Genomic DNA, 20978 nt, shown 5'->3' with positions numbered 1-20978 from the left:
AAGAAATAAATATCTGAAATTTATAATTGATCGATAATTAATAAATGAACTCACTGTTGATTAGCTGGTACGATTATCTCGAAGAAACAATGTTTTTTAAATTTTAATATCCTAGTGTCAGTCCAGTCGATTTTAATATCCTAGTGTTTCAATATCCTAGTGTCATGTAAAAATTACTAAGATAAATCATAAATCATGTATATTACTTGTAACTTAGTGTTTGCTGAGGCGTTTCTATTTTACAGATAATGGATATCGTACAAGATATAAAAAATTACGCAGTAATTAAATTCTTAGTGGATAATTCATAATCTGAAATTCTTACTACTTGGCTTATTAAAGAGGACGATAGGCTGCAATGTTAGTGGCCGCCTCGAACGGCAAATAGTGCAAATTTATTTTCAAATTGTACAAATCCTGATATTGCCACTTGGGGAAAATATGACGTGGAATTAAAAAAATATTATTGTAAGTATTTATATATTCTATATCGCTTTTATTTTGATACTATAAGTATATTTTTCACGCATTATATATTTATTTATAGAGTATTTCAATAAGGTTGGGACTATTGAAATGGTTGGGACTCAAAAAATATAAGTTTTACAGAAAAGTGTTTTCAATAAAAGTTGTAAGGTTTAAAAAAATCTTTAATGAAATTGAAGATAGAATTTTTTTTAAATATGCTGCGATTAATATGAAAATTGGACATTAATTTTTCTTCTTTTTTTACAGCATCGTTAAAATCTGTTCTTCGAAGACATGCCAACAATGATAATTATAACACAATCGATGAAGAACTGTTGAGAAGAGGAAAGAGAGCACGTATTAAAAATATTCGGTATAGCAGTGAAGAAGAAGAATGAGGATGTGATGAAGAAATACAATCACGAGAGAAAAAATTCAGGACGAAAGGTACATCTCATCCATAAGATATTTTAATAGCTGTTTGCAAAAGTTTATAAAATTTTTATTTTTAAATGGGGATATCTGTAAAAGTTATTGTTACGTCCAGTTGACTCCACGATACTTTTCTTTCCAAAAAATGAATAATATAATTTTCTTCATATAAGAATATTGATTTCTTCTTTCATTGATAAGATATTGAATTATATTGAATTTCAAGAAACAAGAGAAAGATTTGCAATTGCTCTGACTATTATAATGATATGCTTAATTTTAAAAAGAAATTTAAAAGAATTGTGAAAAGAATTATTATTATTATTAGTCCAGAGTTAGAGCCATCGCAAGTCCGAATATTGTCATTTTGGCACGTGCCAAGCAGAAGCGAAGGAGATATCTAATGTAAACATCCTACCCTCACACACACACACACACACACACACACACACACACACACACACACACACACACACACACACACACACACACACACACACACACACACACACACACACACACACACACACACACACACACACACACACACACACACACACACACACACACACACCTCTTAGAATTCCTGCCACCGCCCTTGGTCCTCAATCAAGATTCAGACCCTGATCATTCCATATATTAGGTGTACAAAAAAATTCTAAGCTTTAGATTTCATACAACCAAAATAACAATTTAAATTTTATATATCTTCCCGCCCTTTTGCGGTTTTAAAGCGTTGACATTTGGCCTTCTAAAATGCCATACGGTTTGGCGTTTGATGCACATAACCTCAAAAATCACTAGTGTTCACGATGGCAATAACAAAAGAGCATATTCGATTTTATTCACTTCGCGATTCTATCCACTTCGCGTTTCGTCTGAAGAAAAATGCTGCTGAAGCCACTGCAATGATTTGTGCTGCATATGGAGAGAACGCTGTAAGTCATACTACATATAAAAGATGGTATCAAAAATTTCGCCAAGGAGATTTTAGTCTTGAAAATGAACTGCATGCTGGATGCCCTCAAAAGATTGAAACAGACGGAATTGCAAGCACTGCTGGATATAAACTCTGCGCAAACTGAAAAGGAGCTTGCAGAACAGCTTGGCGTTACGTAGCAAATCATTTCCGTACGTTCACATACGATTATGGAAGAAGGAAGGCAGATGGGTTTCGCATGAATTGTCCAAAGACAACAAAAATCGTCGGCGTGACACTGCATTCACTTTGCTTTTAAAGTTCCGGAAAAAAGATTTTCTGCACAAAATCATTACAGGCGATGAAAAGTTCTTTATGATAATTCTAAACGTAGAAAATCATGGGTTGACCCTGGTCAACCTTCGACATCGACGCCAAAGCCCAATATCCACGTCAAGAAGGTTTTGCTCTGTATCTGGTGGGATTGAAAAGGCGTGTTGTATTACGAGTTGTTACAACCGGGTGAAACAATCGGCAGACCGCTACCAACAACAATTCATCAATTTGAATGATGCATTAGAAGAAAAGAGGCCATTTACTGGCCAAGGACGTCGTAAATGATCTTGCTGCATGACAATGCTCGACCACATGTTGCGAAAGCGACTCAGGATCATATCTTTGCGTTAGGTTGGGAACTTCTCCCGCAAGCAGCGGGACTTCACGCGGCGTATAGACATGGCGCCTTCCGATTACTACCTATTCTGGTCGCTGCAGCATCATTTGGCTGATACACATTTCGTGAGATTTGAAGAAATACGAAAATGCATTGATGATTTTATCGCTTCGAAGCCGGTGAGCTTCTATCATCAAGGAATTCGCAAGCTACCCGAAAGATGGCAAAAGGTCGTTGATGCAATGCGGGGAATATTTTGCTGATTAATATTTTTTTGTTTGTTTTTGAATAAAGATTGAATTTTACAAAAAAAAGCTCAGAACTTTTTTGTACACCTAATATATATGCGTAAAATCATACACAATCATACACAATCTGTTCAAATCTCAAACTTTTTTTCTAAGCTTTCAATCATAAATCCAAAAATATAGTATTGTTTATCCATTTAGTCCGAAGTACGTACTTATTTTGTATATATGAGTTATAAAACTTTTGTATTAAAGAAACGAAGATCTGATGTAACAATTGTACGAGCTAAAATTACGTGAATTTTTTAATTTTTTTCTTATTTACTTGTTAAATCGATTGTCCCGCATATTCTTTTTGTGCGTATTTTAATTGCCTGAAAGAATTTTGTAATCCGTCAAGCCAATAAGAAGTTCTTTGGTGCACTGTAATGTGTGTCGGTAATTCCCGTCACTTTAGGATCCTCTTAAATGAATGAGAATTGAATGGACTCGGAAGGACGAACAGCTGCTCTCTTGAAAGTCAGGCGTGGAAACGTGATCTCGAGTCGAACGCATTGTTTATGCCTCGGCACTGGGTCAACAATAAAGAATCTTTATGACGCCTTGATGTAGACATACGTTCGTCGATCGTTTTTTGATAAAGAAACTTAATTCTTATTACCAGGGAAAGACCTCGTGCGATCGATGGGATGGGGAGAAGAGATCGAGGGTTTTAAAGAAAGTAAAAATTAAAATTTAAACATTGATTTTAATTAGTAAATAAAGATATACATAATAAGAGAGAGAAGAAACAAGAGAAGAAAAACATTTGTGTAAGTGTGTATATGTATATGTGATATCGTGAGTATTACATAAGTGCGGAGGCCATTGGATAGGATTCTTACAAGGGAAAGTATGAATGTATGAGTGAATCTTTGTTTTCGAGATTTACCCAGATAGCAAAACACATATAATTGTTTTCGAGATTTACCCAGATAGCAAAATGTTTCAAATTTGTTGTCATAGCCGAAAGTCGTTGCAACAACTAATTTAAATAAAGGGACAAGGTGAGACAGCATTATGTCTGTCGCATTGAATTCAATGGAATGATAATTTTAATATGACAAATCAATGACAATATGTCAGCATCAATCTACTGTGGAAGATGTGTTGTTGACTGTACGTTGTTTGATATTGTGGCTGTTGATGTGTAGTTGGACATTGTGCTTGGTGGCGTGGATGAGGATTGCGTGTGCGCTGCGTCTCGAGCGTCTCGAGCAAGTGTGTGGCCTCCTGCACTGCGTCGCCCGCAATCGGCTGGTGGAAGCTGGTTCTCAGATTGAGGGGAGTGTCTGTCCTCGACCAGCTGTGTGGCAGACCAACGGTGCAAGTGTCGGCACCAAGCAAAGCGGAAAGTTTAGCAGCCAAGTGTCGCTATGCGTTTAGTAATAGGAGCGCAAACTAAAGGATATGTGAAGGTTGCATGCACGCTAACAATCAAAGAACGCCGAGTTAATACAAAGCCATTATATTCTCGCAAACAAAAGATAAATGTTACAAAAGCTATCGGGACTGAGTTTGGGTGTCGCGAGAATAACGCGTGGGCGAGTCGGTCGCGTCGGTCTCGGCGCGTGCGCGCGCAAGCTCTTGTAGTCGCTCCCTGCGCCTCTTACGGCCCTGGCTCCTCCTCGGCGTGGCCGGAGGGTGAGTGTTCGTGGCTCGATCTGGGCCAGTGGCAGTCCCGCGGTCTGCGTGGCGGCTTCGATGTAGAAGTGGCGAGTGTCACGGCGCGGCGGCCGATGCTGCACTTGGCCGAGTTCGATGGCGCAGAGTTGCCACGGCCTGTCCTGCTGCGTGCCGAATTCCAAAGAGCGACCAGGAATCGGTGGTCGCTCGGGTGCCGTTGAGCTCGAGGAGGTCGAGTGCCTCGATGCGTCCTCTGCGGGCGGAGTCGGCGGCCGGGGCAGGCTATCCTCTGAGGAGGAAGCTGACCCGAACAGGTCCAGGAGCCGTTGCTTGGAGCGACCGGTTGAGCGCCTGGCTCGTTGTCCGGAACCTCGTCCCTCTTTGTCGGTGCACGGCGAGAGAGGTGTGCGCCCAGGCAGCGGTGTAGATGGCCATGAAATCGGCGGCGGCGAGCGTTGTGGTGACTGCCGGATGATGGGCGGCGTTGATCGTCCCGGAGATGACGAGTCGTGGGCGGCCCCTAGAGAGGAGGCACGCCGGTGGAGATCCTCCTGTTGCACCGCAGCTCCCCGAGTCGGTGGAGATCGGCGTGCTGAGTCTGCGGCCTGGAGCAGATCGCCCGGATACGGGCGGATTGGGCGGCGTCGCTGGCCGCGAGAGTCCTTCCTGGACGTGGTGTGGCTGCAGCGTTCACGGCCGACAGGAACACATCCTTAGGAGAGAGGCAAGATGGATACGGCGGCGTTCACGGCCGTCAGAGGCAAGGCCGGAAGGATGGCGGCATTTACAGCCGTCAGAGGTAAGACCGGAAGGATATGGCGGCGTTCACGGCCGTCAGACGTAGGCCGGAAGGATATGGCGGCGTTCACGGCCGTCAGAGGTAAGATCGATTTGGCGGCGTTCACGGCCGTCAGACGTAAGGCCGGAAAGGTATCCGCGGCGTTAACCGCCGCGGGGAGTACGAAGGCTGGTCGGTGATTTCCAGCAGGAAAAACTGCCGTGTACTGACCAATGAGGTCAGGGCTGGCCTCCAGAGCTCGGAGGGCGTCGCAGTGCAGCTCGTACCAGTAAACTGGTTTGAGGCGACGGAGGCGAAGAGCGATGCTAAGTGCCACTCTTATATAGCTCCGCTGCGGCGTTTCAGACACGAGAAAGTGGTTTGTCGATTCGCCATCTAGTGGCGGGCGCGCGAACCACCATGCTGCGCGGGACTGCGCGCGACGGTGTGTCGATGGTGCGGTCGCGAGGCAGTGACCGCCACACTACTATTCACAATTTAACGATAACTCGTGTTGTCAATTTATCATCCGCAATTATCAACATGTTGATAGCAAATTGGCGACAACTTGAAAGTAACTCGTCATCATCCACAATATGTTAATAACAACATGACAGCAACATATGCCAAATAATGAATGCTGCATATGCTGATAATATGCCAACTAAATGTTCTGTGCCAGTTTCTCTGATAAAAATGACAGACAGAATCGGATAGAAACAGATTAAGATTTCTATCGGTTTCTGTTAGCTGTCTATACAAATAAAGATAAGCTTACAGTTTAGCCGATAGAAATCATATCCTTTTCTGTCCGTAATTTTTATCAGAGTTGTGCATTGTAAATATTTCGAAACAACACTGACAATGTTTAAGAGGTAATAGAGAATATATAAACTTATTATTTTTGAAACAACAACGTGTGTCCAGAAATATTACATTTTTTAACAAAATAAAATTATATCGGAAGAAATTTTTAAACAGATCTCAAGACAACAATGTGTTTCAAAAACGCTTCTAATATAATTATATTACCATTTAATCAAAATTCTATTAATTAATCAGGAAATGTTGTTAATTTTTATTCATATTTCTATTTTATTTTCTTATTTTATTTTATTTTACTATAATTATGTGTAATATGATTAATATAAAGTTGCAATGTACATATATCAGTTGCTTAGGATAATATATGTATATTTGTAACTGTAATTAAAAATGAATATTTACAACTTGTATATAAATCTCAAAAACTATGTTTTTTTGCTGAAAAGTTGCCGTAAACGTGTGACATTTATCATTCATATTATCAACACTTTGTTAGCATTGAACTACAATTAAAAATCTTCATGTTTGAAGACATATATGTGACAACGGATGGAACTCATTATATATGTTTTGTTGCCGTCATGTTTTCATCATGAAGCTCAAGATGAAACGATTAATCATTTGTTGGCAGTAGATAAGCACAGGAGGTCCTAAGCTCCCCGGAGGCAGTGGGGGGTGAGGGGGAGGGGGGTCGTAGAATCCCCAGGGGGTTCGTATCCAGAGGAATATCCTCCTGAGTTGGTAAGAATGGTTTTCTTTCCTCAGGGGGTTCGTATCCAGGGAGAGAAGGTGGATCCCTCTGGCGGTCGTCGAGACAGGTTTATTTTTCTCGGTCGGTAAGGCGGTCGCGGGGTTTCCCCAGGTCGGTTTCCCCCGTCCTCGACGCCGCCCTAGCGTTTTTTTTTCTTTTTTTCGCGCGCGGTTCGGCGCCCTCCGCGCGACTCCCGGGGCGCGTCCTCGACGCCGCCCCGGCGTTTCCCGCTAGGTAACCCCGGGCGCGTCCTCGACGCCACCCTAGTGTTTTTCGCGCGATCTAGCACTTTTCGCGTAACCTCGGGCGCGTCCTCGACGCCGCCCTAGCGTTTTCCGCGGGGGATCTAGCGCGTCCTGTTTTCGCGGGATGCCGCGGTTTGTCACGTCGCCTTAGCGTCTTCCGCGGGGTGTGGCGCTTCCCGCGTCTGGGCGTTTTCCGCGGGGTCTAGCGCGTCCTGTTTCGCGGGATGCCGCGGTTTGTCACGTCGCCTTAGGCGTGTCCGTGTCTAGACGTTGTTTGCAGGATGTTACGGTTTGTTACGTCGCCTTAGGCGTGTCTGTTTTTCATAATGTCGCGATTTGACGCGTCGTCGAGGCGATTCGCGTTGTTTACAGGATGTTGCGGTTTGTTACGTCACCTTAGGCGTGTCTGTTTTTCATAACGAGGCGATTCTTTTGAGCGATACTTGTCGCTATGTGTTTACGATGACGAGAACCGTTAAAGTAGCGAATCGGTGCCAGCTATGTGAGACACGAATGATCGACGACGATGAGATATGTTGGTGCCATTCGCTGAATGATCTAATCACATCTTTTCCATTGCGAAATGTGACGGCGTATTCATCGGTCAATGTGACGGAGTACGTTGTGAGAGGGCAACACACACCGATTTCCAATCAATTAAAGAGGCGCGGTTGTCGATTTCCGCCTCAGCGTGAGATTTCACCTAAAAAAATAATAGAGGCGTGTATATGTCATCACTATCGAAGGATAACATATAATCTTTTACTGGAGGTATTCTACGAAAAGAAGAAGCCGATCGAGATTAGCAGACGACAGGAATACATGGTGAATTTTCACGAAAGCGGCTATTATGATGTATTCAACGATAACGATGACGACGAGATGTTTTTTGCGCTCATCGCAAGTATTGGAGGAAAAGCGGTGTCGTTTCGTCAGCCGCGTATGAGGAGGAGAGAAAAAGAAGAGAACGCATTGGCAACAATTGGCGCAACTAAGTGTGCGCGCATATAAGTATGTATTATAATCGTAATATAACTATGGTTTGTATATATGAATATGTATGAGAATAAGATTAACCGCCAAATAAGATTAAAGAGAGACGGAGTTTTTTCCTCGTTCGTTTGCGTATCGCGGGAACGAGAGGCAGATCGGCGACGCGTCGGAAGTCTTCAATTAGCGATAACGATGAGTGACGTTATATTATTGGGAACGTATGAGTGACGAGAAATGGGGACCGCGCGAGGAGGAAATCGTTGCATGAGTGTTAATAATGAGAGATTTAATGTGCGATATCAAGGACAACGGTATTGGGAATGTATGAGAGATGGAGGTCGCGCGAGGAGGGAATCGTCGTAGGAGTATTAATGACGAGAGAATATTTTTATTATTCTATTGTTATTATTTTATTACTCTATTGTTATTATTTTATTATTCTATTGTTGTATTATTTTATCAGGCACGTAAAAAGAGGAAAGAGCTATTTGTAAGATGTTGCAGTTAGGCGCGTTCTGTATCTAGACGATTTCCGCGGGGATCTAGCGCATCCTGTTTTTCGCTGCAACGGGAAGGCGCGCGGTCTGATTATATAGGATGCCGCGCGTTTTGTCATTTCGGAATGTCGCGGTTGTCGCGTTTTCGACGCTGCCTCGGGGTATATATCGTCGTGAGAGGCATTTTCTCCCATTGTTAACGTATATGGAAGCAGTCGCGCTTAACGGTGGTTCGTCTTCGAGCGAGAGCGACGATTCGTTTTTACGCGCGTTCGATCGTAACGTGATGTATCGCGATCTCGATGATGATCGTTGCGAGTTGATTATCGAGAGTGATGATAGTTTAGAGTGTCACGAGACTATCGCGCCTAGTAACGACGAGGAGTAGCTCGTGATGAGAGAAGATGTTCGCTGGAACGTGGCCATGTATCACTTGCGACAGGGGATCGGTACGGAGAGTCCGCGAGAGAAACTGTGGATCGAAACGTTGCTCGCTCTGAGCGACAGAGCGGTAATCTACGAGAGAACAGCGAGAGAGAGAAAAGTTCGAGACGTTAAATTCGTCGTTCCTACGGACGGTTGGGGTAACACAGTGTGGGAAGTTGCGATATGGAGAAGAGTCGCGATCTTCTCGAACGCGCGGCGGGGGTTGAAGGGGTGTGCGCCTATCGTATTTGGGAACAGGAATGTATCGAGTATCTCGAGGTCTTGAGAGGTAGATGTGAGAATAGAGTCGATCCTACAGATACCGGAACGATAAATTCTCTGGTCTCTCGAATAGCGCAGTTGGAGGATGCGAGATTCGCTTTGAGTCGATGTTTTAGTTACTTGGGTGCAGGATACGACGGTTCGAAGGGATTCGAATGGGTAGATATCGAGACGGCTTTCGCAAATCGCGTACGAACGGGTGCTGTGGTAAACATCGAGTATATCGAACCTCGACGGTTTCTCGAGGACGCGAGGGCCACGGTGCTCGAGCGAGTGCAAGTCGATCTCGATATGCACGCGTGTTTAAAGGTCAACACCGTGTTTCACGGGGAGTTCGTCGCGAATGATAAGAGCGCTGTTAAGAGCATTCGCACGAGGAATTGTCAGCTATTCGGTATGTCCGATCTACGAGAATGGTACGACGGAGAATGTTATGAATGTTGTTCTGACATCGCTAGAGGAATTTCAGGAACGCGATAGCAGTTGGGCGTTACTTCGGATATTAAATTTAATGATCAATATAAATAAGTGTAATCCTATGCACGCTGAATGTTGGATGTTACTTCCTCCGAAGATAAGATATAAGAGAGCCGTGATTAATATACGTTCACACGACAACGCGTGTTTCGCGTGGGCGGTGATGGCCGCTCTATATCCCGTTGATCTACACTCGGAGACCGTCGTCGTATCCTCCCTATTCGTTGGTGCTGAATTTCGATGGTATCGACTTTCTTATGACACTACATCGCTAGATTCGAACGTCTTAACGATTTGTCTATCAACGTATTTGCCATTCGAGAGAAAACGGGGAGGAACGATATCATGATCGTTCCTTTGTCGCTTACGAGGAACAAAAAGTCTACGCACGTAATTTGCTCTATCTGTCAAACGAGCGGCGCGGCGATAACATCGGTCATTTCGTATGGATAAAGCACCTGTCTCGACTGTTAACGTCGCAAATAAACAAGCATAAGGAAAAAAAATACATATGCGACCGGTAAGCATAAGAGAGAGATTATTCTCGTCGCGAGATAAATTTTATATTAATTATAAATTGTATTTTTTTCAGATCTACATTATTTTTATTCAGACGAGAAATTGGTCGCATAGAGTGCGGAAGAGCGAACGACTGCGCCGTTATTCTTCCGAGCGAGGACGACAAGTTGCTCTCTTTTTACAATCACGATAGAAAGGAGACGACAGAAACTACGATTCGTGTATGTAGATCTGGAGTGCATCTTAGAAAAGGGAGATCAATTCAGTGGGAGTCTCGACAATAGATTCGCCTATCAACATCACAAGGCGTTTAGCGTAGGATATTATTTGCGTAGCAGGTACAACGGAATCGTATCCGCATATAGATCTCGCCGAGGCGACGACTGCGTCTCGTGTGCGGTTCGTCGAGGAGCTGCGCGCTCTCGCGTGTCGCGTGAAGAAGATTCTGTGCGCGAGCGTACCGATGTCGGAACTCACGCCGAACGAGCGGAGCGCTTTTCAAAAGGCGACAAATTGTCACGTGTGCGGAAGGAGCTTTGAGTCGTACGATATTCGCGTGCGCGATCACTGTCATCTTACCGGACGATACAGAGGACCCGCGCACGCGAGCTGCAATTTGAATTATCAGAACGCGTTCATTATTCCCGTTTTTTTTTCACAATCTATCCGGTTACGATGCACATTTCATTATTAAGGATATAGCAAACGCTTTCGAGGGTAGAGTCGATTTATTACCATTGACTAAGGAGAATTACATCGCGTTTTCGAAAATTGTCAACGATTCGGCGTACGGAAAATAGAAAACTTGTGTTAAGCTACGTTTCGTGGATTCGTTTAAGTTTTTTAATACTAATTTAGAAAATTTAGAAAAAGTTTCTAATTTAGAAAAAGTAGTTTCGTATCTAGATCGGGAAAAATTGAGGATCTCGCGATTCGAATTTTCCAATCTCATCGCGGAGGATTTCGAGTTGTTCACGCGCAAGGACGTATTTCCGTATGAGTACATCGATAGCGTTGATAAACTGTTAGTGACCGAATTACCGCCGATCGAAGCCTTTCACAGTTCTTTAACTGGTGAAACTGTGAGCGTTAGTGATTACGAACACGCGCGAAGGATATGGGAGCGTTTTCACGTGAAAACTCTCGACGAATACAGCGATCTATATTTGAAAACGGATGTGCTTCTCTTGACGAATGTTTTTGAAAATTTTCGAAATACTTGTATGGAAAGTTACGATTTGGATCCAGCGCATTATTTCACATTACCGGGATATACGTGGGACGCTATGTTGAAATACACGAACGTTCGATTCGATCTGTTCACCGATATCGATATGGTGATGTTCGTAGAGCACGGTATACGCGGCGGTTTAAGCCAATGCTCGAACAGATACGCGCGAGTTAATAACCAATATGAATCGTCATATGACTCGTCTCAGCCGTCGTCGTATCTCATGTACTACGATGTGAACAATCTACGGCTGGGCCATGTGCGAACCTTTACCGTATGCGGAATTTCGATGGGTCAAGGATGTCGAGGGTCTCGATATTATGTCCGTGCCATCTGACTCCGATATCGGTTATATTCTAGAAATTGATCTCGAATATCCGCGATATCTTCATGACGACCACACGGATCTTCCGTTCTGCCCGACGCGCGAGAGACCACCGGGAAATCGAAACGAAAAGCTACTCGCCACGCTCTACGACAAGTCACGTTACGTGATGCATTATCGCAATCTTCAGCAGTGCGTGCGACACGGTTTACGCGTGACGAAGATCTATCGCGCGTTGCGGTTCGCGCAGTCTCCTTGGTTGCGCGCGTACATCGAGCTCAATACGAAACGGAGAACTCGCGCGAGCAACGAGTTCGAGAAGAATCTGTATAAGCTGATGAACAACGCGGTTTTCGGCAAAACAATGGAGAACGTGCGCAATTACGTAGACGTGAGACTCGTGACGCATTGGGACGAAAGATATGGCGCGGAGGCGCTGATTGCGAAACCGAATTTTCACAGTAGGAGCGTTTTCGACGAGAATCTCATGCTATCGAGTTACGCAAACTCGAGGTTCAATTTAACAAACCAATCTACGTCGGTATATGCATTCTAGAGATATCTAAGATGCGATTGTACGATTTTCATTACGATTATATGATGCCGCTTTATCGCTCTAAGTGCAAAATCATGTACACGGATACCAATAGCTTGATATATTTTCTGGAATGTCGAAACGTTTACGAGAATATGAAGCGAGATATCGCGAGATTCGACACCAGCGATTATTCCGACGACAACGCGTACGATATTCCGCGCGCGAATAAGAAGGTTCTTGGTTTGATGAAAGACGAGAACAAGGGAGCGATCATGATGGAGTTCATAGAACTTAGGGCGAAGATGTACGCTCTGAGAGTTTTGGGAAAGAGCGATACGAAGAGAATAAAGGGCGTCAAGAGGAGTACCGTCGCGAAAATGATAACGTTCGAGGATTTCGCGCGTTGCTTGAACGAATCGTCGCAGCAATCGAGACGTCAGGCGTGCATACGCTCGATGCTGCACGAGGTTTACACCGTGTCCGAATTAAAGCTAGCTTTGAGTGCTCACGACGACAGCGATACTTAATACCCGACTCCACCAATACATTACCGTGGGACCATTATAAGATACCGTTAGATACTAATGTAGTATAAAAAATTTGTACCAATATAGAATAAGTAATACTGTACATTCTTTATTCATTACAATATAGCTGTTTTGTGAATCCAAGAGTTATGTATATTGTCCATTCCTAGCCATTTGACAAAAACTCTATCGTTCTTTCTACGTAGCACTTTCTCAACGAAATAGATATCGGGATTGGAAACTCGCAGTAACTCGTGTTCGTAAAACCCTCCGACTATTGGCTCTTTACGATAGTCTTTCAGCAGATACGTCACGGGATTCGCGCATCTTAGCGATTCGAAAAATCTCAGTCGTCCAGTTAGGCGTTTATCCCTTTTCGAAAATCGTTTTGAACTTGCTGACGCGTACCGGATCGTTCACCTTGAATCTTGCGGGGGCTGCGATCTTCAAGTGACTGTATACCGTGGAGAGGAGTCTCTTGGCAATGGTTGGAGTTACGTCCGCCGGTCGCATTCCGATCGTTCGATGCGCGCGATTGTTATACTCCGAGATTAAACGCGGTAGAGCGTCGAGCCATCTGTATGATCCGTTGAGCGTGAAGAGCTTCCACATGTTGTTCTTGAGCGTGCGATTAAATCGCTCCACAACCGCCGCCTTCATCACCGAGTACGTCGAGTAGTGGCGTATATCGTACCTATCAGTAACCGCTTTTACGGAGGCGTTGTAGAACTCCTTGCCCTTGTCCGTTTGTAGATTTCGCGGATGTCGAGCGTCGTCGCGAAATATCTTGGCCGCGGCTACCTCGCTTCCGCTCTTGCTCTTCAGAGGCACAGCCCACGCGTATTTGCTCAACACGTCGATGACCGTCATTACGTAGTTGTAGCCTTTGTTTCGTCGCGCGTACGGACGCATCTCGATGACATCGGCCTGCCACAGGTCGTTGTAACCGCGCACCACGACTCGACGACGCGGAATGTTTCTTCGCGCGGGCGCGTGAAGCTCCTCGACGAGTCTCCTCTTCTCGACGCTCATCGCTGATTTTACGAGGAGGCGCGATTCGCGTTGGTTTTATTCGTACGCGTTCGCTCTTGTTCCTCATTTCAAACGTTAATCGCGTGTTTCATAGTATTTGGAATATCCATTTTTAGTGCGACTAGTAATTCGTTTATCGTTTCTCTAGTCACTATTTTATCCACGTTTAATGAGGCCAACGTCTTGTCCAGCGTCTCTCTCGTTACCGCTTTGTCCGTCAGCTCTCTCACGATTCTCGTCAGATCTGTCGTCTCTAGCTCGCACTTTGTCCTGTTTTTCCTCCGTTCGTCCCAGCGTTGAAACATGAGCAGATCTTTAATTCGTTGGTTGTTCCGTTTATCGAGCGCTTGTTTCGTTTCCCTTATTCGAGATCGACGAGTGAGGCCTCCCTCCTTTCCTCGATCTGTCGCAGTGATTCCTCTAGATTTCGCGTTCGTTTCTCCTGAGCGTTACCGAACGTCTCGATGACTTTTCGGATCTCGCTCAGATCTTTCTCTCACGATTTCCCGTTTTTCGAGCTCTCGTTCCACCGCGTCTCTCGTCTCCTCTATTCGTTTGTCGTGATCGACGAGTGCTCTTCTTCTCGAGGTGTCGCAGAACGTCCACTTCGGTTTTTACGTCATAATACTGTAGGAGAATATTCCGAATTCGCTTGTTCATATCTTCCAGCTGTTTTCGTAGCTCGTTCGTTAGAACTTTCGACTCCTCGCTCTTTACGCGAAGCGCGTCGTCGACGTAACCCTTGGTCGTCGCGTCGGTATCATCGATCGGTGTATCCAAATAGCGTATCTTGCGTCTGTTGATGTCGTAGTCGTCCGGATTAAGGCAGAATGCGCTGCGACGCATGTACGCCCGCAGGAATGCGATCGTCGAACGATCGTCAACGCCGCGTTGTCTCTCCAGAGACTTCCCGAATTTGTTCACGGACATCATGCCCTCGCGGGTGACGAATCTACCGCGCGCGATAATCTGCTCGTAATCTCGGCGATCTACATATTTGAGAAACAATCTGGCTACGCGCGTCATAGATTCCTCCAATTCGCCGATCGATTTAACCGTGCTCTCATTCATCTCCGACAGCAACGTTCGAGTGCTCGTCGAGAATTCGCTCGTCTCGGAGATTTTCGTTTCCGCGTCTCGAAACGCGCTGTCCACGTAGCTTTTACTCGCGGCGTCGGCAGTTCTAGGTGTGGCTAAACGCCGTATGATTTTGTCTCTAGCGTCGTAGTAATCGTCACTTAGACAGAGCGCGTTGTTACGCATAGCGACGCAAGGAATCGATCGACGGTCGCGAGCGTGCCCTGTCGCCTCCGCCGAACGACTCCAACGGTCTTCCGAACTTGTTCACCAACATAACGAGAATACCGGTCGCCGCGAGCGCGCGCCGCATTTTACTCGATCGCGTCGATCTCGCGAAGCTTCTCGAGTATCGATAGAATCTCGTTGTCGTGAGCGTCGTTGCCAGCTCATCTAGAAGCATCGAGCAATCGAAGACGATCTAGTTCGTTGGGATCGTCCCAATGAATGTACTCGATTCCTTTGTTTCTCACCCGCAAAGCGGATGGAACAGAGTCGATCCCATTTTTTCTCGCTTTACCAGTACCAGCGCCACTTTTGTCTCTATCGAGCAATAGCGGCGCGATGATATGCTTGTACTTGAAACCTTTGTTTCCTAGAATGGGCATAAGCGCGTTGTGATCACGCCGATGGACATTCGTAATTAACAGTATACTCTTGTACGTTTGCTTGTCGTTCTCTGTGTACACGGCGTCGTCGGGAAGTCTCTTGAAGATCAACTCGTATAAGCCCGGGGTACCCGGATATCGCGTGTCGCCCACGATCACGATCATCGGCGGTTACATCGAATCGCCTGTCGCCAAGCATCGAGCCGTCCAAATCGAAGTACACCCCGTAAACGTGATCGATCTCGCTCTGTCTGTCCCCGCTTAGAAGCGCGCCCATATATTTGCGACCTAACGGTCCCCATTGCGCGTTCAAGATCGATTCTTCCGATTCGTTTCTAGTCGCGGGACTCACCGTCGTGATCAAGGGCGATCTCGTCGAGAGGCGTCTCTTCGTTTAGACCTAGACGGTGACTCGTCGTCGTCATCGGTCTCGTGTTTCCTTTTAGCGCCGACGAACGCGATCGGGTTGATTCCCTCGGTCGACTCGTCTCGCGCGGTGTTCTTGGTGATTCGTTTCAACGGCTGAACGATCGGCTTGAGTCGCCTCTCCAGCGCGATCTCTTCTTCTTTCACCGGTCTTTAACTCTCTGTACTTTTTACGTATAGAGTTCTGAGTCTTCGCGATCTCTCGCGTCGTTTTTTCCTGCCGAGCGACGTTCGTACCAGCCGCAGCGTCAACGTTCATACTCGCAGCAACGTCAACGTCCATCCTCGTAGCACAACTAATCGCTTTACACCACGGCGAAATCGTTAAATCCTCGTCTGTATCTACCATTCCTTAACGCGCTGTCTTTATCGATGACTAGGAAACCATATTTGCGTTTCCAACACGCACGACACAAGGCGTAAAAATTCTCATACGACATATCCGTGTTCACGTGCTCGTTGAAAATATGCTTTAGATTAGTGCCATCCTGCTGACAAACGAAATCAAGAGATTCGCGTTGTCGCGTATCAGGAATGTGATTGGTGTGTTTTGGAATTTTAGCGTATGTCTGACAAAGGTAGAAACAATCGATGTTCGAGTGTCGACCCATGGCGAAATATTCCCTGATCGCTGTTCTGCTTGTCACAGGCCACGTCGTCGAACACGAATATCGAATTGGGAAGCGCCTCGCTCGGTGGCACGACGTCGCTATTGCGCGATAGCCAATCTCGTCCATCGACTCGAGCAGTTCCAACAAGTATCGATACTTTGGTTGTTGCAGGGATTTCGAGTAGACCTAGACGTTCTCAAAGCGCGCGCCGTGCGGACTTTCGAGCATGCTTATCAACACGTTCGTTTTACCGCAATTGGAGGGGCCGCAAATGATGCAACGTATCGTATTCGGTAGTAGAGGGCCGTGTCTGCGCGCCCTCCCGACCGCGTCGCCCGAGATTCGTCGAGCCTTACGGTCGAGATTGAGCACTCCTATAGCCGGCGATCGTCGAACGAATCGCATTTACGCGCGCTCGCTTCAAGGAGACGCGACCGATAATCGCTCCACTTATACTCGACGATGATTCGATCGCGCACAGTGATCGGTATGTTTCCCCTATTGACGGACAAGCGATATTCTCAATCTATCCACCCAACAGTTGCGACTTATCCCGAAGTTCGTTCTCGTGCGCGATTTCGACAGATACGTGGAGCTACTGTGCAGATTACCCGATCATCTGAGCGGAGAGCGGACCCCGAGGTACAACGTTGTCGCGTGTGTCTGGAGCATTATAATCGTCCGTGGCAACAATCGCATATAGACGCCTCTTATCCTGCGCCTCTTATCAAAAATTGTAACGAATGCTTAGCGGCGCGGGACTACTCGATACGGCGATAAACGCGCTTCCCTTCGAACTATATATTCCCGGGTATCAATTTTGCGGGCCCGGCACTCATCTCGCGAAGCGATTGGCGCGATTGAGGCGTAAATCCGTTGGACGCGGCGTGCCGCGAGCACGACATCGCCTATTCGCGAAATAAGAAACTCGCCGATCGCCATGACGCCGACCGAGCTCTCGCCAAGAAAGCGCGCGAACGTATAACGGCCAGAGATTCCACCTTCGGCGAGAGAGCTGCCGCGACCGCCGTATAGGCTGCTATGAAAGCAAAGACAAAGCTAGGCATGGGTTTGAGAAAGAAGAGGAGGAAGACGACAACGAGGAGGAGGATACTTCCAACGGTGAAACGCGGAGGCTTGTACCCATTTTTCCGATATTAGGCGCGCTCGGTTCTTTAATCGGTGGCGCGGCGGGTGTCGCGAAGGCGGTGAACGCCAGTAAAACCGCACGGTGTCAACTGGAGAAGTTGCAACGTCACAATCGAGCGATGGAGGATCACGGATTGCATCTAGCGCCTTACAAACGTGGCAGCGGTATGACGAGAAGAACGAAAAAAAAAATCATGGAAAGAAACGTTAGATTCGCTCAAGTTACCGCTCTCCGGCATTACGACGAACGAACAGCTGAACCGCTCGGCGCGTCGTCTACGAGTACCCTTCTTCAGAGGAGTGTTATGCGTGACGCATTACCATCAAAGGCGCGACGTAACGAGAGCGGCATCGTGAATCTGGACTCGATGGGCTCGGGTACTTACTGGGTCGCCTATGCGAAGAGGGGAAACGACGCGATTTACTTCGACAATTTCGGCAATCTTCGATCGCCGAGGGAACTCGAGAGATATCTCGGCGACATAAATATAACGTACAATCGCGGATCGTATCAGACGTATGATCAGAGCATTTGCGATCAGTGTGCCTCTCGAGAATCGGTCGCGATATCGCTGAGCCTTTCGTTCACCGGTAAGAGTAGCGTTCTCACGGCGTGCTATTTTCCCGCTTTAGATCTGAGCGACGACGATTACGAGTTAGGTCTCACGAATTTCGAGACGTACAACACTATACCGAACGTCGATTCCACGAATAATAAGTTCTATTACGACGACAAAACGATCGTGATTCCCGAGGGTTTGTACGAATTAAGCGCGATAAACAGATATCTGAACGCTGCTATCTCTAAAAAGCGAAAAATCGACGAAAGCAAGAGGACGAGCGACGATGACGAGAGCGACGAGGGCGAGAAGGACGCGCGGTCTCTGATCATTCGAGCCAATGAGAACACTATGAGAAGCGAGATCAGATGCGAGCATCAAATCGATTTCGCGAAACCGAACAACATCGGTTCGCTCCTGGGATTCTCGTCGTCGCGCGTGCTACGATCGAACAAATGGCACACGTCCGACGGAATATCATGGGCGTGAATATCATTCGGGTGGAGTGCAATATCACCGCGGGTGCGTACAGCAACAATGAACCAGTTCACACAATACACGAGTTTTCGCCGAACGTTCCTCCGGGATATAAACTGTCGAACGCTCCGACATCGATCATTTACTTTCCGATCATCGCGCGAAACATTACCGATATCACGCTTCGAGTTGTGGATCAAGACGGGCGACCGATCGATTTTCGCGGAGAAGAGATAACGGCGCGACTTCACATGCGACGACGAAGGCATTAGAGAGAAATGCGCGAAAGCGAAAGATGCTCGTTCTGAACGAGTGGTACGCGAGAGAAGGAGGAGACGCAAACGCTACATCCGCGATCCTACTGCAAAACGACGCGACGAGGAAGGCACGCGAGGAAAGAGCGAACGAGTTGAACACCGCGAACGTTGCGTTCTTAAGATCTTTAGGTTTCGTCGTGAAGAATCGACATGGCGAGCGACATTTTAAGTATCGGAGGTGCCCCGATTTTTGACGATTGTATCGTGAGAATAGAAACCCATACTTACAATCCGTATGCTAACACCACGTTCGGATACAGCGACGAGATACGAATACCTATACAACAACAGGATCTATATACGTTGCCGTGCGAAAATTTTCTATACATCGAGGGAAAATTCGCAACGAGAGAGAGCGCGAAGGAAGGCACGGCGAAGGAAGTTACGAGAGCGAAGCTAGTCAACAACTGCGTCGCGTTTATGTTCGACGAGATTCGATACGAGCTCAATGGCATGGAGATCGATAAGAGCAGAAATCGGTCGGCATAACGACCTTGATGAAAAACTACGCATCGTTGAGCTACAAGAGAGATAAAGCTTTACAGAACACCGGATGGGAAGTACCGCCTACAGCGTTGAACGATTTCAACTTTTGCGTGCCTCTCTCCTCGGTTTCTGCGAGGATTACAAACGCATAGTGATAAACGCGCGACACGAACTCATTCTGATACGCGCTCGCAACGATAACAATTGCGTCGTGGCGCATTCAGATCAGAGACCGAAGATCACCTTGTTAAGAATACAGTGGCGAATGCCACGTGATACTTAATGACATTAACAAACTGTCGCTTCTGCGAACGTTGGACAGTGGATGATATCTGAGCATGGGCTTTCGTTCATGGGATTTGTACGAATTTCCGCTGTTGCAAAGTACGACCAAGCATTCCTGGGCGGTAAAAGCGGCGACGCAATTGGAGAAACCGCGATACGTGATCTTCGCGCTACAGACCGAAAGGAAAAACGTATCGTCGGAAGACGTTTCTAAATTCGATGATTGCAAGCTGATTAATGTAAAACTCTTTGAATTCCGAGTTTTATCCCTACGACGATATAAATCTAGATTTCGAGCGTAACAAGTTCGCAGTGCTGTACGATATGTATCTGAAATTTCGAAAGACATATTACGGGTGCGAGACCTGCGAACCGTTCATGACTGTCACTAGATTTCTGCAATACGGTCCGCTAGTGGTCATCGATTGCTCCCGCCAGAACGAATCGATCAAGAGCGCCACCGTCGACGTTCGCGTAGAATTCGAATGCAAAGGGAACGTTCCGGCTAACACAACGGCTTATTGTTTCATCATTCACGATAGAGTTGTAGAGTATAACCCACTGACGAACGTCATACGTAAACCCATGTAATCGCGGTTTTCCTACGAGAACGATGCCGAACGTACCGATTTTCGTCGATCTGCAAGGTTTTATCGTTCGGGAGAAATTTATGGTTAAAGAAGTGACGATATTAAAAAATGGAAAAGAGCTGACTCATCGAATATTTCGAGAAGCGATACCCTGGAATCTTCTTACAAAGACGGAAAAGCTAAAGCGTGCTGGATAACCTCCAATCATCACGGCCTGCAGTGGAGCGACGGCAACATCGTGTACAGACTCTCGAAACACGTGATTCGAAACGGCGTGTGCGATCAATCGCGAGACGCGCCTAAACGAGTGTACGTCAAAGGCTTGGAGAAAAAGAAGTGGTTAGAGGAGATTCTCGGTTGCGACGTCATCGCGGACCACGACGTGATCATCGAGACTAATCCGACGCGGATTTCGAGGATATAGGGCGCCTAAGCACTCTGGACGACGTTCGCATTTCACTGCGAGCGTCACGCGAAGCATTACGCTATGGAGAACGTGTGCAAACTGTGTGTGATTGGTGATCGAAACGACAGGAATGTA

General features: G+C 46.3%; 1 long non-coding RNA gene across 1 annotated transcript in view; it reads left to right on the top strand.

The window, feature by feature from the left end:
- LOC148935747 (uncharacterized) overlaps positions 1-20978 on the top strand; it is a 292726-nt gene that overhangs the window by 211406 nt on the left and 60342 nt on the right. Inside the window, exons 4-5 of the long non-coding RNA XR_016140226.1 lie at positions 246-468; positions 736-915. This is a non-coding gene — a long non-coding RNA (uncharacterized LOC148935747). The remainder of the gene's footprint in view (positions 1-245; positions 469-735; positions 916-20978) is intronic.

This window comes from Pogonomyrmex barbatus, unplaced genomic scaffold, assembly GCF_055798465.1.
Source record: "Pogonomyrmex barbatus isolate J1 unplaced genomic scaffold, ASM5579846v1 scaffold4, whole genome shotgun sequence".
Classification (NCBI taxonomy): Eukaryota; Metazoa; Arthropoda; class Insecta; order Hymenoptera; family Formicidae; genus Pogonomyrmex; species Pogonomyrmex barbatus.
The sequence above is the reverse complement of the archived record's forward strand: the minus strand, read 5'-3'. Positions and strand labels throughout refer to the sequence as shown.